The sequence below is a fragment of the Piliocolobus tephrosceles genome, chromosome 3, assembly GCF_002776525.5.
Source record: "Piliocolobus tephrosceles isolate RC106 chromosome 3, ASM277652v3, whole genome shotgun sequence".
In the NCBI taxonomy this organism is placed as follows: Eukaryota; Metazoa; Chordata; class Mammalia; order Primates; family Cercopithecidae; genus Piliocolobus; species Piliocolobus tephrosceles.
This window is the reverse complement of record NC_045436.1, coordinates 170,879,543-170,901,196: the sequence shown is the minus strand read 5'-3', so window position 1 is coordinate 170,901,196 and position 21,654 is coordinate 170,879,543. Positions and strand designations below refer to the sequence as shown.

At 36.3% G+C, this 21,654-nt stretch overlaps 1 long non-coding RNA gene across 2 annotated transcripts in view; it reads right to left on the bottom strand.

Moving 5' to 3' along the window:
* Positions 1-314: 314 nt before the first annotated feature.
* The window catches only part of LOC113225069, a 38,182-nt gene continuing 16,842 nt past the window's right edge, over positions 315-21,654 (bottom strand). For both annotated transcript variants that reach the window (XR_003309682.2, XR_003309683.2), the window contains 2 exons: positions 2,952-3,090; positions 315-369 (listed from right to left, as the gene is read on the bottom strand). This is a non-coding gene — a long non-coding RNA (uncharacterized LOC113225069). The remainder of the gene's footprint in view (positions 370-2,951; positions 3,091-21,654) is intronic.

The following is a 21,654-nucleotide window of genomic DNA, read 5'->3' as shown; positions in this document are numbered from 1 at the left end:
TAGACTACAGTTTGTACTGATCCAAGGTCCCGTACACAATATATATCTATATTGTTACATTAATTTGCAGTATTAATCAATTCAAATCACTTAGGGAATAAATAAAATCCCAGCAGCTATAAATTAGCCAGTTTCTCATCTATATTTTGCAGAGATGGCATGAAAGGTTGAAGGATTGTATTAGTCTATTTTCACACTGCTGATAAATACATACCCAAGACTGGGCAATTTACAGAAGAAAGCAGTTTATTGGACTCACAGTTCCATGTGGCTTGGGAGGCCTCACAATCACGGCAGAGGTTGAGGAGGACCAAGTCACGTCTTACATGGATGGCGGCAAGCAAAGAGGGAGCTTGTGCAGGGAGACTCCTGTTTTTAAAACCATCAGATCTCATGAGATCCATTCACTGTAACAAGAACAGCACAGGAAAGATCCGGCCCAGTGATTCAATTATCTCCCACTGGGCCCCTCCCTCAACATGCGGGAATTACGGAAGCTACTAGATGAGATTTGGGTGGGGATACAGAGCCAAACCATATCAACGATTATGAGATTTGCTGCCAGAATATCAACACTTACCATGTGTGACCTGAACAACTTTCTGAAACTCATTTTCCTTGCCATAATCTGGCAAATAGAGATAACAATATTTATCTTGCAAAGTATGCATTAAATTTCATATGAAAAGAGCAAAGTACAGTGATTGGAATAACATAAAATGAAAGGTAGAAAATAAACTAAGATGTGTAAAAAGGAAATTTAGATTTTTGAAAATAATTTAGAAGTGGGACAAATGCTCCTAAACAAGAAAAAAATCAGGAATCCTAAAGAAAAAGCATAATAGATTTGAATACATAAAATAATTAACCTCTATGTGACAAAATATAGCATAAACAAATGCAACTGAGCATATAATAGGCCAGGAAAATATAGTTGCAATGAATATAATGAAGATTAATAGCCATTTTTTTTAAACTTTCTGCAAATTAATAAGAAAAATACAACCCCAGAGAAAAATGACCAAATATTATATATCAGCAATTCACAGAAGAATTATAGCCAATAAAGACCTGAAAACATTCTCAGCTTAGCTGCTTCTTAAGTAACACAATAAAACAAATAAGTGATTCCATTGTTTTTACTTACCATATGAACACAATGTAAATATTTAAAACATCCCTTATAGGTAAATATATGGGCAAATGGATACTTGCATATACTGCTTAAGAGAACATTAAGTCAAGGTGCCTGCTGGTGTAGTAAGCTTCACTATTATGATGCTTGGTTACAAAAAATGGGGGAAAGATAATTTGAATCAATTTAAGTTAAAAATGAGAACATTATTACTGTTTACTACTATCATCATAAAGAGATTGAGATATTTCCTCAATCTTAACATTGCTCATGTAGTTTGACTGCAGGAACACTGAGAACCAGGCACTCAAATTGCATTTGGACTTATCTTGGGGGATCTTCTCTGGGTATGGGCTTCATACTTCTCTCTCTCAGTGCCAACTAACTTTGTCCCTTTGGTGAAAAATAGCAACAAACAAATTTTGAGTTTTAAGTCCTTAATAGCTTCAACCATCAGAACATTATTGATTCAAGTCACAGTTTCCCATGCCCAAAAATTCCAAGAAAGTCAGTCTCTGGCCCTGACTAGATCCAATGAACATTCCTGGACCAATAATTGATAACTTCAGAGATGAGGTTCTGTGATTAGCCCAGCTTGAGTCTGGAGCCACTCCTGACCCAATCCATTGCATCAGAAGATGAATTCACATTAACTTGGCTGCTCTCAGCAGAAGGATAAGGGAAGTCATAATTCCCAGAGGAAGGGACTGTTATTCCCAGAAGAAAAGCATGCTAGCCAGATACAAAAGAGCTTAAAATATACAGGCACTCAGTGTCCTTTTTAATCAATTAGACAATTAAAATATAAATTGGTATAATCAATTAATTAGAAGAGGAATTTAGCAATATCTATCAAGACTTTATATAATCTTATGTCCACAAATTCCACTTTTGGTCATGTATCATAAAATGAACATACATACACGAAAAGTATTAATTCATTAACTTGTTCATCAAATGTTTAGTGCATGGTGTGTGCTTACTATTCTAAGAGCTGGAATAATAGTAATAAAAAAGATAAAACTTTTCTGTATTTACATTTGAGTGGAGAACAGAAATTATAAAAAAGTGATCATACATAACAAATGTTTGTTATTAAGCATTCTGTCCAATTTCAATGTCTAGATGTCATAAATTTACAATATAAATGTATCTTTTGTTTACAATCAGGAGTTTTCAATATTTCAAATCTCCATCTATGATATCATATACATTGGCAATTGCAAATGGTGTCATGTTATGTCTAATTTTTACAAAATTGTACACTTTACAAAAAGTTTTCACATCTACTGTCTCATTTTTCTCATTCATCAACACTCCAAATTAGATAAAGGCAGTATCTTTATTACTTTATCATTGAATCTCCTCTCCAGAGCCAAGCAAAATGCAAGGTAAGCACCAAATAAAAATTTGTTAAGGTATCAAAATTAAGAGGCATGGCTAAAACACAGAGGTGCTTAGGTAACATAGCAAGTTATATCTTTGCAGCTGCCATTCCTTCTAGGTTTAAGGACCTTGAAATTTGGTTTTTAAAAGAAATAATTAAGTATTTTGTTCATGGTATATTCACAAAACAAGAATTGCTCTTGTAAAACTTGGAATAGCAACTGGAATTCAACATATGGAGCATAGAAAGAAGTTTTGGTAACACCCAGATTTGAGCCTCAGGAGAAATCTAAGACTCATGTTTTAATTTTAAACACATATGTGTGACCTGGACAAGTTACTCTGCCTCTACAAAATGAGGCGATTGATTCAATTGAATAATTTCTTCTGGCTACAAAATGTGATGATATGTCTTCTTTTTCAACCATACCTGTTCCATAACTGGGGATGGACCTCAATGGTTGTGTTTTAGTTGACTCTGAAGACAAGGAAATGCATTGTAAAACAAAGTCATTCCAGATCCATGTGAGCAAATGAGTGTTTTAGGCTCCAAAAATGAGGTTGCAAACCTAATTATGAAAAAGAATAAGCATTAGTTCTGTTACTTAGTTAAATGAGTCAACAGAAGAGAGTTTAAGCCCATTCTCTTTCTTGGCGAAGTCTCATCAAATGCCATGACTTTGCAGATACCTACCTAGGTAAATGCATTGAATGGGAACTACTGAAAAAGAAAGTCTGTTCTTAGGCAATCACTTTGGGCTGAAAATATAATGACAGAAGTAGTCCTTAGACAGGGTATAACATGATTAGTTATATCCTTCTCGATTACAAGGAATAACAAGCATACATAGTCCCTCACCTAATTTTTGTGGCAGCTTCCTGTTGTGGGATATAAATGGGTTTTAGAATACCATGAACTCAGGTTGAAAATTCTAGTCTTTGCCCTGAATGACACTGGCTAAGTTATTAAACTCCCTTAATCTCAAATTTCTAATCTACAAAATTAGGATAATAATATTTACATTATGAAATTTAAGTCACAAATGTATTTCAGCACCTGGTTGAGTCCTGTGACACCAAATAGATGATGAATAAACATTGACATATCACAGTTTGTTTAACCATTCATCTATTAAAAGACATCTGGATTGTTTCCAGTTCTGCCTATTATAAATAAAACTTCTTTGAATATTTATGTACAAGTTTCTATAAAAATAAGTTTTCATTTCCCTGAATAAATCCCTCAAAGTGGAATTGCTGAATGATATGATAACTGCATATTTAGTTTATAAAGAAATTGCCAACCTGTTTTCAAGAGTGACTGTGCCGCTTTACATACCACCAGCAACATAAATGAGATCCACTCTCTTCACATTCTCAACAGTATTTGGTATTGTTGTAATTTTTATTTGTGCCATTCTGATAGGTATGTAGTGATAACTCATCATGGCTTTAATTTTTGTTTTGCCATTTGCTAATCAGGTTGTCTGTTTTGAGAGTTCTTTATGTATTTTATATGCTACCCCTTTGTCAGGGAAGTGGTTTCCAAATATTGTGTCTCCAGCTTCTATCTTGTCTTTTCATTCCCTTAGCAGTGTTATTCTGAAGGCAAAAGTTTTTAATTTCAGTGAAGTCCAATTTATTCATTTTCGTCTTTTATGAATCTTACTAATAATGTTATATCTAAGAACCCTTCACGCAAGACTAGGTCACAGAGCTTCTCTCCTATGTTCTTTTCTAAAATATTAACAGTTCTATGTTTTATGTTTAAATACATAATGCATTTTACATTTTTGTATAACCTGTGAAGTTTAGGTTTATGTTCATTTGTATTGCCTATAAATTACAATTACTCTAGCACCATTTGTTGAAAAAGTTGTAATTCCTCCTATGAATTGCTTTTCCATCTTTGCCAAAAATTGCCAAGACCATACACTGGGGAAAGGACAATCTCTTCAATAAATGGTGCTAGGGAAATTGTAAATCCATATGCAGAAGAACGAAACTAGACCCCCACTTTGAACTAAATGTAAGACCCAATATAATAAAACTATTAAGTAGAACAGAGAAATGCTTCAGAAAATTGGTCTGGGAAAATATTTTATGAATAAAACCTGAAAAGCACAGGCAACAAAAACAAAAATAGACAGATGGGATGAAATCAAACTAAAAACCTTCTGCCCAGCAAAGGGAATAATCAGCAGAGTGAAAAGTTAAGCTACAGAATGAGAGAAAATATTTGCACACTATTTATCCTACAAGGGATTAATATTCAGAATATACAAGGAATTCAAACATCTCAACTACAAAAAAATTTAATTAAAAATTTAAAAATAATAAAAATCAGTTGGGCATATTATGTAGTCCCTTCGTATTCATTCTCTGTTATGTCCTTTTGATCTATATGTCTATTCTTCTGCCAATAACATGCAGTCTTGGTTCCTATAGCTATATAAGTCTTGAATTTGGGCAGAGTGACTCCTCACACTACATTCTTTTTCACAATTGTTTTAGCTATTCTAGTTCCCTTGCCTTTCCATACTACTTTTAGAATAATCTCGTCTGCATGTACAAAAAATATAGCTGGAATTTTGATGAGAATCTTATTAAATCTGTTTATCAGTCTGGGAGAACTGACATTTTTATTATGTTGAGTCTTCCAATCCATAAACATAGTACACCTCTTTATTTATTTAGAAATTCTTTGATTTCTTCCACCAGTATTTTGTAGTTTTCAGTTTGTAATTCCTGTACATATTTTTTATATTTACACCTCAGTATTTAATTTTTGGAGCAATTGTAAATAGTATCATACTTTTAATTTTGATGTCCATGTTTTCACTGCTAGTATATAGAAATGCAATTAGTTTTTGCATGTTTATCTGGTATCCGGTGATCTTTCTGAACTTACTTATGAGTTCTGGGAGAGTTTTTATAATACATTCTTTCAGATTTTCTATGTAGACAACCATGTCTTCTACAAATAGTGAAAGTAGTATTTCTTCCTTTTTGATGTGTATGTCTTTTTCTTTGCTTGCCTTAATTGTGACAACTAGAAAGAACTTCAGCATTATGTAGAATAAGAATGATGAAAGCTGACATCATGTATTTTTCTCAATTTAAGGGGAAAGCATTCCGTAATTCATCACTGAGTATAATGCTAAGCTGTAGATATTTTATAATTTTTTACTCAAGCTGAGAAAGTTATCCTGTATTTCTATTTTTTATGATAGATTTTATAATAAATACATGCTGAATTCTGTCAAATTTTTTTGTTTTATTTTGTTTTCTTTGCATCAACTAACATGATTGTGTGGTTTTTTTCTTTCTTTCCTTTGGTAATATATTGGGTTACATTGGCTAGTTTTTCTATATTGAACCAGACTTGCATCCTTGGAATAAATCTATTTTGGTCATGAAGTATAATTATTTTTATATATTATTGAAATATATTTGTTAATGTTTTATAAAATATTTTTCTGTTTATATTTATGAGGGATATTTACCTATAGTTTTCTTTATTCTGTACTTCTTTTGAGTTTTCATTTCAGAATACCATTAGTTTCATACGTTTAATTAGGAAGTAGTTCTAGTTTGTTTTCTAGAGAGACTACACTGTGCTGAATTGGTATTAGTTGTTCTTCAAATATTTGGTAGAATTTTTCCGTAAAATCATCTGGGACTGGATGTATTAGTCTATTCTCACACTGCTATAAAGAACTTCCTGAGACTGGTAATTTATGAAGAAAAGAGGTTTGACTCACAGTTCCATAGGCTGTACAGGATGCATGGCTTGAAGACCTAAGGAAACTTACAATTATGGTGGAAGGCAAGGGGAAGCAAACACACCTTCACATGTAGGAGCAGGAGGAACAGAGCGAGAGAAGGGGGAAGTGCTACACATTTTCAAACAACCAGATCTCATGAGAACTCACTATCATGACAATAGCAAGGAAATCCTTCCTTCCCCATGATCTAATTAACTCCTACCCCATTCCTCCCCCAACATTAGGAATTACAATTCAATGAGATTTGGGTGGGGATCAAAGAGTTTTAAAGTTACAAATTCAATTTTTATGAGTTGTTGGGCTATAAAAATTATCTCTTATTCAGTGTGTTGAGAGTTTGCTTTCTGAGGAATTGATCCATTTTATGTGTTATCAAATGTTTGTATGTGGAGTTGTTCGTATATTCACTTATTATCTAATGTCTTCAGGGTTTGTGGTTATATCAGTTGTTTCATTTTTTTATATTGGTAAATTCCCTCTTCTCTTTTTTTTCTTTGTCACTCTTACTAGAAATTTGCAAGAACCAGCTGTTTCTTTTTCTCTATTTCTAATTTTGTTAATTTCTATTCTTATCTTTATCATTTCCTTTCTTCTGCCTGCTTTATTTCATTTATTCTTCTTTCAGTTTCTTGAGGTGGAAGCTAATACTATTAATTTGAAATGTGTCCTGTGTTCCAATGTAAGCATTTAGTGCTATAAATTTTTCTCTCAGTACTGCTTTAGCTGCATCCCACAAATTCTGACATGTATTATTTTCATTTTCATTCAGTTCAATGTATTTTTTTTATTTCCCTTGAGAGTTCTTCTTTGACTCAAAGGTTATTTAGAAGTAAGTTGTCTAGTTTCTAAGTGATTGAAGGTTTTACTGTTATTTTTAAAAATAATTTCTAGTTTGATTTCACTGTAGTCAGACAACATGCTCTGGATGATTTTAATTGTTATAAGTTTGTTGTTCTTTTTATGACTCTGAATATGATTTAACTTGGCATATGTTCCATAGGTGCTTTAAAAAAATGTGCATTCTGTTGTTGATTGAGTGTTCTGTAAATATTGATTACATCCTGTTGGTTCCAGTAGTCTTGTGATATGAATATTAGATCTTTTGACATAGTCACATAAGTCCTGAGTATCTGTTCAATTTTTAAGTTTATTTTCTATTGTTCACATTGGATAATTTCTATTATTCTTTCTTTCAGTTTACTGATTCTTTTCTCTGTTCCCTCCATTCAGCTGTTGTATCCATCTGCTGAATTTTTTTGTTATTGCATTTTCTGTTCTAAAATCTGACTTTATTTACAGCTTCTACTTCTTTGCTGAGACTGTTTTTTTTTTTCATTTGTTTCAAGCATGTTATAATTGCTCATTGAAGCATCTTTTATAATAGCTGCTTTAACTTTCTTTTTCAGATAAATGGGACAGGAAACATAATCAGTACACTGAAAGAGAGAACAATGAAAATTATGCAATCTTAAGATACTGAAAAAAAGAGAGACTTTGGGACCTTTATGACTAAAATAAAAGCTCTAACATTCATGTCATCGGAATATGGGAAGGAGAAAAAAGGGAGAGCTGAAAAAATAATGGTTGAAAACTCCTCAAATCTTAACATCTCTGTCATCTCAGTGTCGGCATTTATTGTTACTATTCATTCAAGAGAGATTGTCCTGCTTCTTGGTTTGATGAATCATTTTTTACTGGAACCTGGACATTTTGGGTATTTTGTTAAGAAACTCCAGATTTTATTTTAACCTTATACTTTTGTTAGCTATCGATGATATCACTCTGGCAACAGCAGACAGAGATATTGACTCATTACTTCCAGGTAGAGATAGAAGTCCAGGTTCCTCACTTGGCCCCTGTTGATACCTGAGAACAGGGGGCTCTATGTCACTACTGAGAGGAAGTGGGGGTCTCAGTTCCCCACTACCCCTCCCCTGATACCACCCTGGATAAAAGTGTAAATGACTCATTACTGCTCCCCACATGTCCACCACAGTGGCCTCATTACCACTGAACACTAGCAAAAATCCAGACTCTCCATTAGGTATTTTCTGATGTCGACTCAGTAGTGGGAGGGAGTAGAACCTAATTACTGCAGGGTGCACGTGGAAGTCCAGGTTCACATGTGGTCTCCACTGACATTTTGAGTAGAGGGTCTTCATTACTTCTCAGCAAGAATGAAAGTACTACCTTTCTACTTGGCCTCTACTAACACCATCCAGCACCATCTAACACATCCAGGTATGTTTAGGGTGTTGGGGGAAACACTTTGTTACAGCCTAGCAAGAGTGGAGCTCTAGGCTACCCACTTGGTCTTTGCTGGCATAGCTGATAGCCGGGCCACATTTTTTTTTTTTTTTCTGTCGTATTTGGCCGGAATAGGATGGTTATCGTCTAAAGTTTCTGTGCTACTAGACTGCCCTTTTTCCTTTTTTTTACAGAAAGCAGACTTTTGTTTGGGCTTTATTTGTTTGTTTGTTTGAACATGTTAGCATTTACAGAGTTCTAGTTTCTCCACCTCCAATTCTGGGATATACAAGGCAAAAAGGAAATCAAAGGGCCTTACCGTCCCTTGGGTTCCAAGATGCCTAGATGGTTATCCTTTTCTTTACCTTTTGGACTTTTAGATTTTTGTGTTGTATATAACATTCAGGGTTATTTGTTGTCCTTAGTGGAAGGAAGAGGGGCAAATAATCTACTCTATCTTTCAGGAGGCAGAGGTTGTAAACATTTATTCTTAATAACATCTTATAAAAACACATTTAAATGACACTGAATGAAATGTTAAAGTAGAATAAAGATTTCGTATGTTTAGTAATCTTATTGTTGTTATTCCTTACAAGATTAAGATTCGTAGGTGAGTATTGGACACATTCTTAGCAAAGGCATGTGTATGTATAGTCACCTATCTAATTTAAAGGTATTTTTTGTAGGCACATTGATAACTATGAATATGTGGTTTGATGGTGCTAAGTAAACCAGCCTTCCTCAAATAAATTCTCTCTCTGGCTAGTGTATAGCATTACCAGGCTTAAGCTTTATCCCTTTAATGAATGTCTATAATATCTGCTGAAATATAAGTATCCATGGAAAATATATGGTACTACTCTAGACCCCAATTGTGCTGCATGCTTCCAACCCTCACCAATAGAAAGGAATTAGATACTTAAAAGAACCAAACAAATATGAGGACAGTTCACCAGAACCCCCAAGTATATTCTTTTAGACACATACACACAGTCATGTACATACATCTCTGCAACACATACGTACATATGCATCTCAAACAACCAAGTTGACAAAGAAGACCCAATTTAATCAGCATTTTAGATTATACGTAATATTTATTGACAACTGTTTGGTGTGTTGAATAGGTTGCAAGAAGTTGGATGTAACATGTCTTCCCACTCACTTAAAGAGAGAGAATCTGATTTTCTCTTGTTCTTTCAGTCATTTAGGAGCTAAGCTCAAAAAGTATTTATTAAGCACTTACTCTGTAACAGACACCATGTTACTAGGGATAAGAATGTACAACTTACTTCTTTATGCTTTCTCTTATTTGATGGCTCTTACACCAAAAATTTGTTTCTATAAAATTGGTTTTCTTAATCATAAATTTGTAATGCATTTTAGAAACTGCTTTCCCATACCTCCACCCATTAATTCTTAAAATAAGGTAGAAAGCTCTATTATTTCTTATATTTAACAAATTAGGGCGGTGAGGTCAAGAAATTTCAGTGTCTTTCCCACCAGCACACAACTAGAGCTGCAGTGATGTCGTAAACAGTGATCTTCTGGCCCTCCAAGCCCAGAACACTTTCATATGACACCTAGATGCTGCTCACTTTCGAGAGCTCTTCCCCCAATGACCTGACCATATTTGGTTAAGATCCCACCTTATGATTGTATTCATTTTCCTAAATTGTTCTACTAAACCAGTAATTCCATGAGGATGAAGCTCTTGTTATGATTCATTACTTTTATACATCTGTCCTTGTTGGCCTTCCCTTATTATTTGTTAATTTCAAAATTGCTGCAATGGATCCAGACTCTGAAAAAGAAATAATCCTCGATGTTCTTCCTTGTTATCAATCAACCTGCCTCTGCCTCTTCCTAGCTCTGTGGTCTCAGCTAAATTAATAATATTCTCTTAGCTGAGGTTTCTTATTTTATTTTATTTTATTTTATTATTTTTTATTATACTGAAAGTTCTACGATACATGTGCAGAACATGCAGGTTTGTTACATAGGTATAAACGTGCCATGGTGGCTTGCTTCACCCATCAACTCATCATCTATCTTAGGTATTTCTCCTAATGTTATCCCTCCCGTAGCCCCCAAACCCCCGACAGGCCCCAGTGTGTGACGTTCCCCTCCCTGTGTCCATGTGTTGAGGTTTCTTATTTTGTAATATGGGTGTAATAATGCTTACCTCTCAGAGCTGTTAAAAATATAAAGAATACTCAACGGACTGTGCAAAACTCCTAGGAGAGTGTTTGGCAGAGAGCAGGCCCTCCTCTCCTTCCTACTGCATAACAAACCTCTCAAGAATAGGAACATGTCTACACAGTGCTTTGCACTTATCAGGCATTGGAAACAGATTTGCTGAATGAATGGATAAACAAATACTGCAAAAGGATTTTTAATTATCAGTATTACAAAATAACTTTACATACAGCAAGCTGATACAGTATTTTGGCATATAGTCTTGTAGTACAGTCTATAAGATAAATATATATATACACACATATACACATATATATACCAGTATATACACTATACACACTATACATATCTTATAGACTAAAACTGAATATATGATCATTAATAACACTAAATCTTTTCACTTTAATATGTTTGTCCTATTATTTATTTAATCTCTGATGTCTGTACCAGCTCCCTGCTACCTGACTTTATCCTTTCCTGTGAACTAATCATTCATTCATGCATGCAATTAACATTTGCTGACCATTTACTGTCTACCACAAACCAGGATGCATGATTCATAAGACTCCTCTGTCTCTGCCTCCAAAGGATTTATACATTATGAAAAAAAAAACCAATGCATAAACAATTTATAATTAATGGAGGTGTTATGATAGAAGTACAAAAAAGTGCTATGTTTATAAGAATGATTCATTTTGCCTAGGGACTTTGCTTACCAGAGCTTACATGCTAGAAAGTGATTTTTCTCTTTGTAAACTAAATTGACTTACTGGTAATAAAAATAGCTTCCATTTGTATAGTACTTTAAAAGTGCTTTCACATCCATTTCTTCTTTAAATCCTCACAATGAATGTTCTATAGTGTAATGGTTTTCTTTAAGATACATTTGCAAAAAAAAAGAGAAAGATATGAGGCCAACATATGCAACATGGAAATTCATTTGAAATCTCATAGGTAGAAGATATAAGCCAGAACTGGAAACAGTAGTCAATTGGAACCTCATGGGAATCATTTCAAGAATTTTTGCGATTTTGCTAATAACAAAGACCAGTTTCTTCACCTTCATCCTCAATGCCATCTCCTCATTTCAAGCCTGACCTGCCATCTCACTCTTGGGTTACACCAACAGCCTTCTGACTGGATTCTGTGATTTGTATCTCATCTCCCTCCAAACCATTTGCCACCCTGGCCACAAAATAATTTTTCAGTACAAATTGAACCACAGCATTTTCCCATTGAAAGCTGTTTTATCCTATAGAACTTCACACTCCCTATAGAGTTAAGTCCAAATGCTTTCACATGTATATAAAACTCTCCATCATCTAAACATGTTAACTTCTTCAAACTTGTTATTGGTCACTTTCTTCTAACTATACTTACTGATTTTACTCCAAGCCACCATACTATCTCCATTTTTGTGCCTTTATAGATGCAGTCTTTGGCCTAGAATGCTTTTAGCTTTCCACCATTCTGTCTGGTACCATGATGGTAGACATAGAAAGTGTGGCAATTTTCTTGTTTATAACTAGACTTACTTAACAACAATAGCAGAATCTTCACAACATAATTTTCACTCTTGCTTTTTTTCCCTCTTATTTTATTACTACATAAAATAGAGTTTGGGAACCATTAGTCTAACTTTTTCTCTTAAAATCTCAAGGAGAGATTATTATGTTTTTATTGCATATTAAAGATTCATGACATTTATATTCATTTAACATAGAACTAAACTATCTTCTATTGTGAGCATACTTTGTGCTATATGCTAAGTAACTAGCTGGGAATAAGTCAAACAGGGCATATCTGAGTGTATCGTGGATCTCATATTCAAATGAAATAGAAAATAAAATAAATAAATGAATTAAATCTTACATATTGGTAAGCAATGCTTCTGAGGAAATAAAAGATGGCCTGAAAAGGAGGACACTTTAGAGAGGACAGCCCACGAAGGTCTCTAGGAGGAAATAAATCTTAGATGAAATTTGAAAGATGAGGAGTCAGCCACGCAGTTGGAAGAAGAGTCAGCTGGGCCAAGGCAGCAGCAAGCTCAGAAACTCTTAAGTCAGAGCAAAGTTTGGAGTGTTTGAAGAACTGAACGACCAGAATAGTTGAGCATGGTGCGTGAGAGGTTGAGTGGTCTCGAGTTGATGGTAGAAGACACAGGGCCTTGTAGACTAGACCAAAGAAACCACTGGATGACTTTGAAAAAAAAGGATGAACTGGATGCAACACGGGCTACTGGGTAAAGAATGAATTATAAGAGAACAGGAGTGGAAACAAGGGAACCAGTTAGGAGGTTATAGTAAGGTTCTGTCAAGAGATATTGATGGATGGGACTACAGTGGCGTCAGTGGCAATAGAAAGAAATGGATGGATTTGAGATACACTTTGGAGATGAAACCAACAAGATCATTTTGGAAGCTAAGAAAAAAATGTAAGATGTGTCCTAGCTTTCTGGCATGAAGCCACTGGGTAGATGGTGAGCCATTTACTGAGATGGAAAAGACTGAGGAAACAAAAAATTAATGTAGGAAAATTGAGAGCTTCATTTTGGACACATTATATTTGGGGTACCTCTCAAACATCTGAGGGAAGACATCAAGTAGGTAGTCGAATAAGCAGTTCATACCTCAGAAGGGAGTCCTGAGCTAGATATGCAAATGTGGAAGTTTTAAATACAGATGAGGTGAGGTGAGTTAATGCATTGAATATATTAAATGAAATAATACATAGAAAGTAGTAGACACTCTACTTGGCATAGTAGCAAACATATGCTCAAATATTAGCTGTTGGATGCTGCTTGTGGTTAGGACATTCTTCACATAGGGCAACCTGAGATTTTTTCACTAAGGATAAATGGCTTTTATATTATTTTCTTCTCAATAGAAATATTAACAACCAATAGTTGTTAAAAGTTACTCATGTGGCCGGGCGCGGTGGCTCAAGCCTGTAATCCCAGCACTTTGGGAGGCCAAGACGGGCGGATCACGAGGTCAGGAGATCGAGACCATACTGGCTAACACAGTGAAACCCCGTCTCTACTAAAAAAAAATACATAAAACTAGCCGGCGAGGTGGCGGGCGCCTGTAGTCCCAGCTACTTGGGAGGCTGACGCAGGAGAATGGCGTAAACCCAGTAGGCGGAGCTTGCAGTGAGCTGAGATCCGGCCACTGCGCTCCAGCCTGGGCAACAGAGCGAGACTCCGTCTCAAAAAAAAAAAAAAAAAAAAAAGTTACTCATGTATTTGAAAGCTTATTTAGAATGTTTCACATATTCATATGTAGAAGTACAAAAGATGAAATGAAAAGGTTAATATTAGAAATACACGGCATATATAACAATATATTACATAATATAAAATATATATTGTATTGTATATAATAGAAATAGATATATAATTTAGTTTCAAAGGTATTTTTAACAGACCGAATGGAAAATTGGTTAAATTATTCAGATTTTAAGAGTTTTAGCATGTACATACAAATATATATATTCCAGAATGCTGATAAATTAATTTATGACACAGATTGATTTTTATGCATGGTAGTTACAACTAAGAAAATGCAGTTTCACCTCATACATTGTCTCTGCAATTTACTAGCTGTGTGAATTTGGGCAAATTATATATAACCCCTTGGTTCCTCAATTTCCACATCCGTAAAACACCAATAATTATACCCTATCTAATCATGTTGTCACGTGAAATGACAATAATGTGTGTAAAATGTATAGCACAGTGCCTGAAGTAACCCATAAATGATTGGTCTGTACAGTGGTTCTCAACCCCAGATGAATATTAGAATCACCTGGGGAGTTTTTAAAATGCTGATGTCCAGGCTTCACCTAAAGCAATTACATCTGAATCTCTGGAGGTGGGGCTTAAGCCTATAACAGTTTTTTAAAAAATTCATCACATGGGCCAGGTGCAGTGTCTCACACCTGTAATCCCAGCACTTTGGGAGGCCAAGGCAGGAGGACTGCTTGAGCCCCAAAGTCAAGACCAGCTTGGGCAACATGGTGAGGCCTTGTCTGTACAAAAAATTTTAAAAATTAGCCAGGCATGGTGGAGTGCACCTAAAGTCCCAGCTACTTGGGAAGCTGAGGCAGGAGGATTGCTTGAGCCCAGGAGATGGAGGCTGCAATGAGCCTTGTTCATGCCACTGCACTCCAGCCTGGGCAACAGAATGAGACCTCATCTCAAAACAAAACAAAACAAAATGAAACAAACAAACAAAAAACCTCCCTCACTTTATGATTTCAATCTATATCCAGGGTTGAGAACTACTGATCTATAATAACTATCATATATCACATATGGGCATGTAATGTTTGTGTATGTGAATTATATTCATATAATATTGTGTCATGTAAATTAAACAAGTGGTCAAAAGAATTTAAAAATCTGTCCAGTGATTTAGTTTGAAAAAAATATATAAATTGGAAGAGTAGATAAATGATAATCAGGCCTAACATCTCTGGAGTAAGTTGCCTGTGCACAATTACCACCTCCAACATTCACTAGCTTATAACTTTGGGCAAGTTACTCAACTACTGTTTCCTCATTTATCAACTGGGGATAATGAAGATGCCTATCTCTCATTGTGTTGTTAGTAAAATACGTATAACATTGTCTGGCATATCACAGGTATTACATATTTATTATTTTGGGAAATTTGATGGAACTGTTGCTGGGAATGTAAACTAGGTTCAAACACTGCAGAAAGCCGTGTGGCAATTCCTCAAAGAGCTAAAAACAGAACTACCATTAGACCCAGAAATCCCATTACTGGGTATATACCCAAAAGAATGTAAGTCGTTCTATCATAAAGGCACATGCCTTTTATGTATGTTCCCTGTAGCACTATTCACAACAACAAAGACATGGAATCAACCTAACTGCCCATCAATGGTAGACTGAAGAACATGTGGTACATACACACCATGAAAAAATAAGATCATATCCTTTGCAGGAACATGGATGGAGCTAGAGGCCATTATCCTTAGCAAACTAACGCAGGCAGAGAAAACCAAGTGCCACATATCCTCACTTATAGGTGGGAGCTAAATGATGAGAGCACATGGACACATACAGGGGAACAACAGACCCCTGGACCTACTGGAGAGTGGAGGGTGGGAGGAGGGAGAAGATCAGGAAAAATAACTAATAGGTACTAGGCTTAATACCTATGAAATAATTTGTACAACAAACCCCCATGACACGAGTTAACCTATGTAACAAACATGCACATGTACTCCTGAACTTAAAAGTTAAAAAAAGAAATTTGATGAAAATAGGTACTTGGAATGAATATTACTAGTTATTAATATTCAATCTGAGTAAGATACTTTTGCATTAGAACTGAAAAACAGATGCTATACCAAAAGTCTGGGGTAACTGTGAAGAAACATTCTCTAGACCTTATATGAAAGATCAAACTGATCCTCATTTCATATTAGCTATTTGTCATCATAGAAACAATATGTTAATCTTGCCAGGACCTATACAAAACACCATAGAATATGTTAGTAAATGTATCCAGCATCCCTGAAGCCCTGAATCCCAGATACTACACGACAAACTGCTGGGAATGTTCAAATTATAACCATATACAGATCCTGTGTTAGGTGCAGGTCCTAGAAGTGAATTTTCAGTGATGAATCCCTCTGTCTTGACTGGCTTGACTTCCCCTACTTCTCTAGCCTTGCTCAAACGGCCTCACCTCACCCCTTTGCTCCATCTAGGCAACACCCTCTTCCCTTTCCATAACATATCCTACTATTTGTCTCCTCCAAGGCTTGGCTATTCTTGCTGATACCTCTTCCTAGAATGTTCTTCCTATTTCCCTCTGACCATCTCACCCCCAACCTACACATCTTTTAAGATTCAACTCAAGTGCTAAGCTTTTCCACTGAAGCCTTTCCCCAATGCCCCAGGTTGAAGTAACAATTCCCTCTTTTTTACCTGCTTACACCATGAACAGAGGGCCATTTAAAATCATCGAGGCCAGGCGCGGTGGCTCACGCCTGTAATCCCAGCATTTGGGAGGCCTAGGCGGCCGGATCACGTGGTCAGGAGATGGAGACCATCCTGACTAACACCGTGAAACCCCATCTCTACTAAAAAATACAAAAAGTTAGCCAGGTGTGGTGGTGGGCACCTGTAATACCAGCTACTTGGAATCCTGAGGCAGGAGAATGGCGTGAACTCAGGAGGTGGAGTTTGCAGTGAGCTGAGATCACACCACTGCATTCTAGTCTGGGTGATAGAGCAAGACTCTGTCTCAAAACAAAACAAAACAAAACAAAACAACCATCATTGAGCCTCCTTAAAGGCCACAGCACTTGTCTTATTCATTCATTTATTTATTTACTCATCAGCCCCTATTTACTCAAAGCCTGGCTCATTTAACTGATTTCATTGACTTACAGAATAGAAGGAAGAGAGGGAAGGAAAAAAGAAACAACATCCATTTGTAGAGTATATGACCTAGAAGAAGGACACCAACAATGAGTATGAATGTATAAATGAAAACCTGTGGCCCTGGTTTCAATAAGATCAACAGAAAAACCATGCTGACACTCAGCCATCAGTTTCTCATAAAGTTAATGCAGCATCACATCTCTGCTTCATGAAGAAGCACAGTTCCGGATTTCAGTTAGAATCAGAAGTTTACTTTCAAACACTGAAATTCTCTAGGTTTCCATTCTTAATTAAATTAACTTCCATCTTTCAAAGATCTTCGCTCAGGAGGCTGAGGTGACAGGATCACTTGAGCCTGGAAGGCGGAGACAGCAGTGAGCTGAGACTACAGCACTGCACTCCATCGCGGGTGACAGAGAAAGACCCTGTCTCAAAAACAAACAAACAAATAAACCAAAAAATAAGAAAACCAAACACCACAAATCCTCACAAAAAACAAAGATCTTCTAAACTGTCGCCGCCTCTTGGAAGTCTTCTCCAGTTTAGTGGAGACAAAATTATGAGACTCACAAAAATTTCAGCACAGTAAATTAAGAGCAGGAACTCTGGGATACTGTTTCTACTATTAGCTCTGTCGTTTCAGGCAAGCTGCCTAACACCTCTGTGCCTTAGTTCACTCGCCTTTGAAATGAAGACAATAGTAATATTTATCATGGATTTGAAAAGGGTACCGAATGTTCAGAATAATGCCTTGCACATGGAGAGAATGACATAAATGTTAATAGTTTATATTACAAATTGTTAATATTATAAATGTGACTATTAGAGGAAAGAATTACTGAATTTTCTTCCTTCCTTCCATCCTTCCCTAAACAAGAATGTAGGTATCTCTGTCTTAATTTCTATAACATTGCTTATTTTATAAGTTAAGGGCCTAAACATATTGGCCATAGAGAGAATATACTTTCACCATTCATATGAACAAACAAGTCTACATTTAACTTACAAAACAGGAGATTTCTCTTCTATAAATCCTTTGTAATATATGTTGCTTCAGAGTCTATATTAGCAATAGTGAAACTTGGCAAGATAACCAATCTTGTGTAATGGCAGAGAAATGGCAGGACAACCTTGCCTTAGATTTCTAAATTTCAAATAAGGCAGTATCTGTCAGATGTATGGAAATTTTTTTTTCTGAACTAAAATGAGCTGAACACAAGTATAAAGCTTATTATCAATCTCATTTTCAGTTCCTTTGAAATCTTTAGTGAGTTGCTCCTAGCTAAGAGACTAGCCATCAAAAAAAAAAAAAAAATCTGTGTGTGGTAGAGGATTAGGTAAATCAAATGCCTATAGAAGTTGAGAATCCATCATTCTTGTTTCCATTCTCCAGTGAAGAGGGTAAATCTTATCCTCTACAGTAAATGAACTACAGAAGGCTCCAAAGAGACTGAATCCTTTAGACAGTATAGGGACCTCTGATGTCATGCCTAAGGAAAAGTTACAGTATGTCCTCAGCAAGGATGAAGAAATAACAAGTTAATTATCTCTGTTTACATTTATAACCAACAAACCAATCATTTCTATACACAGTTTGTACCTAAATTTCAAACATTCTTGATTATTAATGAAAGAGACTATGTTAGAACTCACAAGTAAGTTTGATATCTTGTAGTCTTACTAGAATGAAGTTCCTACGTCCCTCAAAGAAATACATTCTGCTAGTTCAAAGGTCTTTTTATGCCTTTTCCACAGTCTCTCTCTCTCTCCAGATTCTTCCTCCAGCCTCCAGCCACCAGCTCAGACATTTTATCTTGTTGAGCAATAGGGCAGACAACTGGATTCACAGGAAACAAGATGGAGTGAACAGAACACAGGAATGTAACACGGAAGACAGTGGTGATTTTGCCACTTACTGTTGTGTCTTCATGAATATACTTGACTTTAGCTTTCATTTACTCACAAATCAAATACAGATATAGTATTACCCCCTCCCTCCATCTTACAAAGTTACTTTGAGGACACTGGAATTGCTTATGAAAGCAATTCTAAGCTGCAAAGTACTAAACAGAAGTCCCTCTGATCCACTCATTCCATAGCAGAGACTTTAGTACTCAGTGGCCTCTGGTTTTAGACAGTCTGAGTTTAAATCCAGGCTCTTGCTCATTGATTGTGTCCTTGAATAAGTTCATGCTTCAGTTTGCTTATCTGTAAAATGGGGCTAATAATAGCATCAACTTATAAAGCTATTATGAAGTGTGAAATGGAATGGCACCTATGTGGCACTTAGAACAATGCCTAAAACCTAGAAAATAGGAGTATGATCCAGCGAGCACTTCTTTAAGTAGCTACCTTTTGAGTATAGTGGAGCTTTGAGGATTCTAAAGAACGGATAAGATCTAGCTCCTACCCGTCTCTGGAGATCTCACAAACTTGTGAAGAGTGGACACTCACGTAAACAAGTGCTGTGACAGAGATAAAATGAGGCAAAGTACAAGGTACAGATTCATCCCTAACTCCCCCTCTGCCCTTTGCCCTTATTCTGTTTCCCTGCTCTCCCTAGGTAAGTTTGCCCGATAATCTCATACACTTTCATGGCCTCAGCTATCAACTGCACACCAACAAAAACCAAGATCCATAGACCAAAACTCTACTCTTACTCTCTGATATTTCCACTTAGCTTACTCTTCCCCCCCCCCCCCCCCCACTCCTCAACCTGTACCTCTTTCAGCTAACCCCTCAAACCTAATAATTGGTCAAACTATGACAATTACATCAGAGAAACATGCCCACTCCTCAACTCCTGTACACATCTACTATACTCACCTTAACTATTGCAGCCACTTCCTAAGTATCTCAGTGCCTCCAGTTTCAATCTCCTTATCTGCAACCCATTCCCCATGCAGCCACCTAAGGGGTTCTAAAAATTTTTATCTGTTAACAATACTCCCTCTAAAAAAAGTTTTGGTAGCCTGCCTTTGCTTGTGGAACAGTGTCTTCTTGGGCCTGCAGCACTCTTAACGTACGTCTGAGGCTCTTTCCACTCTTATCTCATTTCCCAGATCTCAACGCAAAGAACACTCAGTGTCCTTTTCTAGATGGCATCTGCATCTTCCATTACTTTCCACTTTTGCTCCTGTTGGTTATGTTCTCTCAAATGCCCCACCTGCTACCTATCCATCCACTCATCTTCCAATGTACAGCTCAAATGCCACTGACTGCACATTATTTGCCCTTCTGAACAAATTCCTCAAGACTTATTGTTCTTTCACATGGATTTGCATATAACATGTAGGTTGAACCATATGAGTTACCAGTTTTTGGTAGGTCAAAGTGGTCAAATAACTGCAGTTTCCAGTGCTTGAACCTATAACATGATATGTTCCTCTTACAGCATTTATCCTGCTTCATCAGACCTCTTTCTTTAAGTATACTTCCCATGTACCTTGTCGTCTTCATCTTTCCATGCCCAGTGCCTCACAGAGTGCCAGGCAAGAAGTACATGCTCCAGGAAAGTGTGTAGAATTCAAGGTAGTTGCTGTGTATGGATCTTAACACTTTGTTGAGCTCTCTTTAGTCTAGGTCCTAATCTTACTCTCATTATCTAGGATCTGCCAAAGGTAAATGTAGCCATCCAGGGCTGTCTGGAAGAGAGTCAGGATTGTAGGTATCCCTTTCCTTTCCCCATTTACATCAAGACCCAGCTCTCTACCTACTACCTAATTACTTAACCTAGGTAGGAAAACATCAGCCTGCCAGGTTGTCCTTCCTTTAGGCAGCAAGTATGTAAAATGCAATGATACCATTCAGGGCACTTAACACATTAATTCACTCATTCAATCATGGGGCTGTGATTGGTACTGGTAATATAGTAGTAACTAAGGCAACTACAGACTATGAGTTTGGAGTGTTTTAAACTATTCTTCAAACTTTTTCCCTTAAGAATTACTCAAAGAAACTGAATATTGTCCAAAACATAGCTTGCATATTTGAACACTTTTAGATGTCTCATACATACATTTTAAGTTCTCTAAAAATATTGTAAGTTGAAATAATTGTTGCAAAGGATATAGTTTCAGTATATATTTTATTTTGTCACTTTAAGTTACTATTATTTTTAATGTATTTAATGAAATCTGAATATCATAACAATCTGATACCCAAGACTATCTTTTTTAATGAGAAAGATGTTTTAATTTAAAAATTTCAGGTTTTTTTTTTTTTTTTTTTTTTTTTTGTTTAGGGGGGGTGGCTCTGTTCCCCCCCCTGGGGGGTGGTGGCCAGATCTCCGCTCACTGCAAGCTCTGCCTCCCGGGTTCACGCCATTCTCCTGCCTCAGCCTCCCGAGTAGCTGGGACTACAGGCGCCTGCCACCTCGCCCGGCTAGTTTTTTGTATTTTTTAGTAGAGACGGGGTTTCACCGTGTTAGCCAGGATGGTCTCGATCTCCTGACCTCGTGATCCGCCCGTCTCGGCATC